The sequence below is a fragment of the Sardina pilchardus genome, chromosome 12 (assembly GCF_963854185.1).
Source record: "Sardina pilchardus chromosome 12, fSarPil1.1, whole genome shotgun sequence".
NCBI lineage: Eukaryota > Metazoa > Chordata > Actinopteri > Clupeiformes > Clupeidae > Sardina > Sardina pilchardus.
Genome location: NC_085005.1, coordinates 12898728 through 12906227, shown reverse-complemented (window position 1 = coordinate 12906227; position 7500 = coordinate 12898728). Strand labels below are relative to the sequence as shown.

The 7500-nt window shown below is 43.5% G+C and overlaps 1 protein-coding gene across 1 annotated transcript in view; it reads left to right on the top strand.

The window, feature by feature from the left end:
• The window catches only part of LOC134098566 (cAMP-specific 3',5'-cyclic phosphodiesterase 7B-like), a gene marked incomplete in the record, with an annotated part of 22761 nt that overhangs the window by 2437 nt on the left and 12824 nt on the right, over window positions 1-7500 (top strand).

Here is a 7500-nt window from a genome sequence, read left to right as displayed (position 1 = left end):
GTCCAGCTGATCTCTAGAGTAGTTGGGTGACCCTCATCATAGCCAAAGTGATGAATTCGCCATATTCATCTCTAATGTGTCCATGATTAAGCAAACGCTGTTGTCTTCTGATGAAAAATATCACAAAAATATAGAAGCAGTGCATTGGCATATGCTATTTCTATTTATATCAATGGCGTAGTGCTGTTTCTTACCAATGATACATGTCATGATACGGTCAGGTGTTACACCAGGATGATGTGAAGAAACTTGGCCTTGGTGGATTGTACAGACCATAAAGTTTTCTGACTCTAAGGGATGTGGCAAGAGACGTTAATTGTGAGGCCAATATGTACCATATCCTGTCTCAAAATTATTTTTTGAGTCAAAAGAAATTTTGCAGAGGGCTGAATATAGCTTTAGCTATCACATATCGAGCGCTAGCCATATCACTTCACAGCAATTACATTTTTTAGATATTAACTTGTTGAGAAGAATTATAGTTGTTGGTCAAGTTTGTTTGTTATAATTTTTTTTATACCGCAACTTCCCAACTATTAGCCATGGCTTCTACATTGATTTAGCAAATGTAATACTCAAGGGCTGTTAATATGGTATTAATATGGTTTTGTTTCTTTTAACTTGCATAAAACACTGTCCTGCGGCTTATACACAATGCAGTTATTTAGTAGACAGGAAATTACTGTAGTTGTAAGTTTGTCATCGTGGTTGGTCAACTAAGTTTGTCTGTAGCCACTGGCTGAGTAGGAGACTGTGTGAGTGTGAGCCCAAGACAGTGTAAGTTTGATTAGCCACCGTGGTGTTGTGCTGTTGATTAGATAATCTGAGATACTGTATGCAGTCTGCAGGATCAGAGTGACCATTTCAAGGTCACAGATCTAACAGATCGGATAGCACAGAACGCACGCTTGCTTGTAACATAATTGCTAATTCCTTTTTTATTGGATTTTATCAAAGAGGGCTACAGAGTGTGTGTGTGTGTGTGTGTGTGTGCGTGTGTGTGTGTGTGTGTGTGTGTGTGTGAGTGATATTCTCACTGGCAAAAAAACATACACGCTCTCTCTCCACACACACACACACACACACACACACACAAGCACAGGCTTCTGGAGTGTAGGTTCTGTCCATGCAGAAGCTCTATAGTGAAAGGGGAAAGTTTTGTGTGTGTGTGTGTGTGTGTGTGTGTGTGTGTGTGTGTGTGTGTGTGTGTGTGTGTGGGGAGAGAGAGCATGTATGTTTTTTGGCAGTGAGAATATCCCTATGGATCTGTGTACTGTACTGGGCGGATGTGTGAGCATGCAAGCGTGCGAGTGTGTGGGTAAGTGCATGTATTCTGGGTCATGCATGAGTCCAAACATGAGTACTGTATGTTTCAATAATACATTACATAGGATTATGAATAGATGTTTGTGAGTGTGTGTGTGTGTGTGTGTGTGTGTGTGTGTATGTACATTAGTGTCTGTATACATGTGATTGTTCTTGTGTGTATGCTTGTATGTATATGTTTGTAGCTGTGTGTGTGTGTGTGTGTGTGTGTGTGTGTGTGTGTGTGTGTGCGTTCACATCACCCGAAGCCATGCATGCTGATTCACTCTCCCCTGACCCACTTCCACTGCACAGAGAGACAATGACCCATTTACCCAGTGGACAGGACGAGAGCTCAAGAGTGGGGAACTAGGGTTGCTGAGTTTAGTGGGTGAATGAGTTTGAGTTGGTGTGTGTGTGTGTGTGTTTAAGAGAGAGAGAAAGGGAGAGGGAGAGAGGGTGACTAGGGTTGTCAAGTATGATGAGTGAATGTATATGATTAGTATTTGTGAATTAGTGAGTGAGTGTGTGTGTGTGTGTGTGTGTGTGTGTGTATGTGTATAAGGGGTGTTTGTGTGCACTTCTCTGTGTGTGTGTGTGTGTGTGTGTGTGTGTGTGTGTGTGTGAGAGAGAGAGGGGTGTTTATGTCCGCTAGTGTGTGTGTGTGTGTGTGTGTGTGTGTGTGTGTTTGTGTGGGCTTGTATGCGTGTGTCATATTGGAATCTGTTTGTTTGTTTGTGTGTGTGCGCACAAGCACGCGCGCATGTGTGTGTGTGTGTGTGTGTCAGTAAGGGATTTATGTCAGTTTATGCAAACAATTTCTCGCTTTTTTTTTTAACTCCCTCTGTCCACATGAGTGCCACTTCAAGCTGTAATTAAAGCAAATCCATTAGTAAAAATATGTTGAATATGGGACAGGCCTGTGTGTGTGTGTGTGTGTGTGTGTGTGTGTGTGTGTGTGTGTGTGTGTGTGTGTGTGTGTGTGCATACTGTATGTGCGTGTGCATGAGTATGTAAGTGGTAAATGATACCTAAACCAACGCTTCAGAAGCCATCTGATGCTGTTTTCAGCTTGATGTCATGATTCCAGAACTGGGTCACAGTACTACATCACAGCTTGCCGCAATCTGTGTGTGTGTGTGTGCGTGTGTGTGTGTATTATTGAGTGTGTGTGTGCGTGTGTGCGTGTGTGCGTGTGTGCGTGCGTGCGTGCGTGCGTGCGTGCGTGTGTGTGTGTGTGTGTGTGTGTGTGTGTGTGTGTGTGTGCGTGTGTGTGTGTGTGTGTGTGTGTGCATGTTGCTTAGTTACTCTGCAGTGTGGTGGATGTTTCTGTCTCAGGTCTATGTTCAGTCTCTGAGCGTGTTTGAGAGGAGGCTGAACGATGTGCAGTGGAATCCATTTGTGCTGTGAGTCTGTCGCATCAACGGCCTCACGTGCAGCAAATGAATTTGACTACAGGCTGTTACTTAGCCCCCTGTGGTCCCTGTGCGTGTGTGAGAGTGAAAAAGAGACAGAGCCTGTTTCTCTCTCTCTGTGTGTGTGTGTGTGTGTGTGTGTGTGTGTGTGTGTTTCTGTTTGCTCTGAACAAGTGTTGCGGAAGAAACTGCTCTCATAATGGCAGAGTGGAGTTCAACTCAGGTTTTTTTAATACTTTATTATGCCTTCCAAACCCATGCAGTTACGCACGGTCTAAGATCATGCACAAAGAATACAGTCCTGATCGTGAATGTGTGTACAGTATGTGTGTGTATTCATATGTGACAGGGATTACATGGGTCATGGAATATCTGGAATATATTGGATTTTTTTTTTTGTCTATTCCAGGCATGGAAAGTAAGGGAATTGTATCATTTAGGGGCAAGGTCATGGGATATCAGTGAATTTAATTGTAGCAGTTTAAAATGTTCTTGCCGAATATTTCCTCACGGAATCAGTGTACATGTATGTCTGGTCAATAAGCTTTACTACTTGTTAGTAGAGGCGACCATTCCTGGTTTCTGAGAGTAAAAGTCCTGCCATATAGTCCATATAGTCACCTAACAAAGGTGATATCACTAATTGTTTGTTTATTTACGGTTCTTGGGAGATGCTTTTGTCGGCAATGACCTGACAATGACATCAACAAACAATATATTAACATTAAAATGAGCGGTTTATAGCCAGGTAATGTGGGCAAAAATGACCAAATATTAAAGGAAAAGCGGCGATTTTTCACATAGATTTCTGTTTCTTGAGTACTGTCGGTATGGAAAAAAAACCCCGAAAACAATTGGTTCTAACTAGAGCGCGTTGCTGTAGCCAACAGCTAGAGTTTCCACGCAGCTACAGTGCTACACTCTGGGGGCATGAACACGGACAGTACTCTCTGACCTTGAGAAACAGAGATTTGTTTTGAAAAGTCGCCGGAATTCTCCTTTAATAGACTAAATAGAATCAAGCAGTGGATTCGCGCAAAAACATGGCATTACACATGGTCAGCATGGGCCGTGAGAGTGGTGGGCTGAATTGTTCCTTACGGAAAGAGAAATGGTACAAAAAGGTTTCTCTCCAATGGCTTGATGGTCTCTCATCGAAGTGGGTCCATGTGTTGTGAATCAAAGGACACCCACTAACTCCCAGTAAGCTGGCGAGAGACCTGAACACACACTCTAAAACAAACACAGCCCTCAAACAGACACACACGCACACACACACACACATTCGTACACACATATGGATTCCCTCATACATACATAAACATATATGACCCACAGACACATGCACAGATACGCAGAGGCATACACAGAGGTGCATGCCCGCTCACACACACACACACACATACACGCAAGCACACACACACGCACACACATAAACACACACACGCGCACACACACACACACACACACACACACACACACACACACACACACACACACACACACACACAGGTGAATGCTTTTCCATTTGACTGTGCCAGTGGTGTGGGTGGTTTGGATTCCCCTGCACCTGGCAGCTCCCAAGACACAGGCCAGTGTAATCTGGCAAGAGCGATATGTGTGTGTGTGTGTGTGTGTGTGCGTGTGTGTGTGTGCGTGTGTGTGTGCGTATGTGTGTGTGTGTGTGTGTGTGTGTGTGTGTGTGTGTGTGTGTGTGTGTGTGTGTGTGTGTGTGTGTGTGTGTGTGTGTGTGTGAAGTGGGAGCTCTGCAGTCGAGTCACGCACATGACTTGTTGAAGCCTCATTACTCCCCCCCCCCCCCCCCCCCCCACACACACACACACACACACACTCACACTCACACTCACACTCACACTCACACTCACACTCACACTCACACTCACACTCACTCACACTCACACTCAGTCATACACACGCAAGCACGCACACACACACACACACACACACAGCCCGAGGAATAGATTCCTCCGTGGCTTAGTTTGTATGTTGTTTTGGTATGACTTTGCATGATTGTTTGTTTGTTTGTTTGGGTGATTGTTTGATTTACCATTTCCATCTCCTTTCTCCTGACTATAGAATCATATATTATAAATGTGTGTGTGTGTGTGTGTATGTGTGTGTGTGTGTGTGTGTGTGTGTGTGTGTCTGTCTGTGTACTTGTGGTCAGTCAAATATATTGCTATAATAATCCTTTGGGTCCCTTTAGTATTGGAGTGATGGAGTTTTTGTAAAAGAACAACATATGAAAATATGATCAACATTTTGGATGCTCTCACCATATAGCAATACAATACTCTACTAGGTTTTATGTTAGCCTTACTCTTTTCGTAGTTCTAGTGTGTATGTGTGTCTCAAGAGTTTTTGTGTGTGTGGGGTTGGTATCTGTTGATGTGTGATTGCATGCGAGTTAGAGTGTGTGTGTGTGTGTGTGTGTGTGTGTTTCCTCGGTCTGGTATAGTGTTGGTTGGGTTTGTTAATCCCTGAGGGGGTGTGGGAAAGTGTCCTCGCTGCAGCATGTACAGTTCCTCTGACGCACGCGAACAGCTGTGTGTGTGTGTGTGTGTGTGTGTGTGTATGTGTGTGTCTCTCTCTCTCTCTCTCTCTCTCTCTCTCTCTCTCTCTCTCTCTGTGTGTGTGTGTGTGTGTGTGTGTGTACAGGGAAAGTATATGGAAAAGTGTAGGCGGAACTGAATGGTTATATCCTTCCACCTTCCCATATGCGTCTACATATTAAATGCACATATGTGTGTGTGTGTGTGTGTGTGTGTGTGTAGACTTACACTTATATCTACACATGTATACACAGAGAGAGAGAGAGACAAGGAGAGAGCAAGTTGAGTGTGTCTGTTTATCTCATAGAGATTAGAAAGTCATTAAACTTTCAGCACTGCCAACCAGCTGATGAGTCGACATATCAACAACTAGTGATGCTCCGATCGATCGGCCGCCGATCATGATCGGCCGATATTAGCTAAAAATGGCTTGATCGGTGAAGCTCAAAAGCGCCGATCAAAAAAGCCGATCATGTGACCTAAATTACTTGCGTGATATTTTTCCACCTGCAGGCGCGGCGCACAGGCACACAGGCACACAAGCCTAGAGAAGAGAGGAGCTTGCAGTGGCAAACATGCGTAGGCTAAAGGTTCAGTGTAAAATTAACCATTTGCAATGTATGTCGTGCTGAAATCCCTCGAGGTGGAAGCCACCAAAGACGTTTTAACACCACTGACGGACAACTGATTATGTCGGGTATGAGAAACTAAACCAGCCAACTTCCCCATTCAATCAGCCTACTGTAGGCCTACTAACGATAGGGATGATAAGAGATGGAAAGGCATCACGTTCAGAATTAATTTGCCTCCACGAACAACCTCTAGTCGTTGTGGAGAATAAAGCCCTCCTTATACAGTAGTTACGATTTTGCAAATATCTGTAGCCTAAAAGATTTTTGAAAGACAGTCAGACTCTCACATCTAAAGACAAATCATAGAGTTTTAAGTCACAAACTAGTCACAGACTATGCAGACATGCGATAATATCAGACATGTTTGATATTGTTGTAACGGCAGAATTAGAAAAAGACTCGCTTAACGACTGGCTTACATCCGCTAATTGACACCTTACATTAAACGAGTAGCCTACACGGGAGCGCGCCGCGCCATGATTTCTGTCCCGACTTTGGATATTTATTCGCCGACTGTGAAAACATGGCAATGTAAGTCGGCCCTAACTTGCCTTGATCCACGATATTACCCCGCATGAAATACTAATGTGTATCTCCCCGCGTTACCAAACAGTGTAGCCTACATTGACAAGCTGAAGAATAGGCATATTAGCTTCCCAAGCGCAGACGCCTGTCCAATGTCCCTGCTAGCTTAACAGCGCACTTTATTGACTCAAACTGGTGGCATTTAACGGCATGTTTCAGTCATGGGGGATTCCAAGAGAAAAAAGACTTGCAATTTATTGCTTACAGTAGCTTACATTATTTCTTTTTTTGGGATTTGGAACAGAGAAAAAGCCATAGTTTTGCACTGTGTGGCAGTAGGTTTTGGTGTAACACGTTTTTCATTTAATGTAGTCAGTCTATTTAGAGGCTATACTTTTCAAGTAGCCTAGGCAATGTAATTTGGTCCCATCCCATTTAGGTGATCTGTGTGTTGGTCTGCCTGACCCCCTCCTTGTATGAAATTATTTTATGTCTCGCTGCATATTTGGAAAAGATGGCCAAAGTTATTTCTTTTTCTAAATACAAATCGATAAATGGTGGTTCTTCAACATCTTGCCTAGCCTATAGGCCTACTGTCTTTTATGCCACTTACATTAATTCATAGTTAGTTTAATTTCTACAAATGACGCAAGCTCTGCTAGATATTGTTAAAAAGACTCTCATTCCCCTGCCATTCTGTGATCGGCAGTGATCGGCAATCGGCCGATCATGATTTTGATGATCGGTAATCGGTGATCGGCCCCAAAAATGCTGATCGGAGCATCTCTATCAACAACACAGCTGCTGCTACTGAGTGTCTGTGTGTGTCTCTGTGTGTGTGTGTGTGTTTGTGTTTGTGATAGGACAGGTCAACTAGGGTCTGCATTAGGTATATAAACAGAAACTCGCATTTTGAACAATGACGACGAACCTAACATTTGAAATAATGTTGTGTGTGTGTGTGTGTGTATGTGCTGTGAACTTGTGTGCGTGTGCATTTTTGCATGCTAGTCTGTGTGTGTATGCGTACATTTGTGTATGTTTACATGC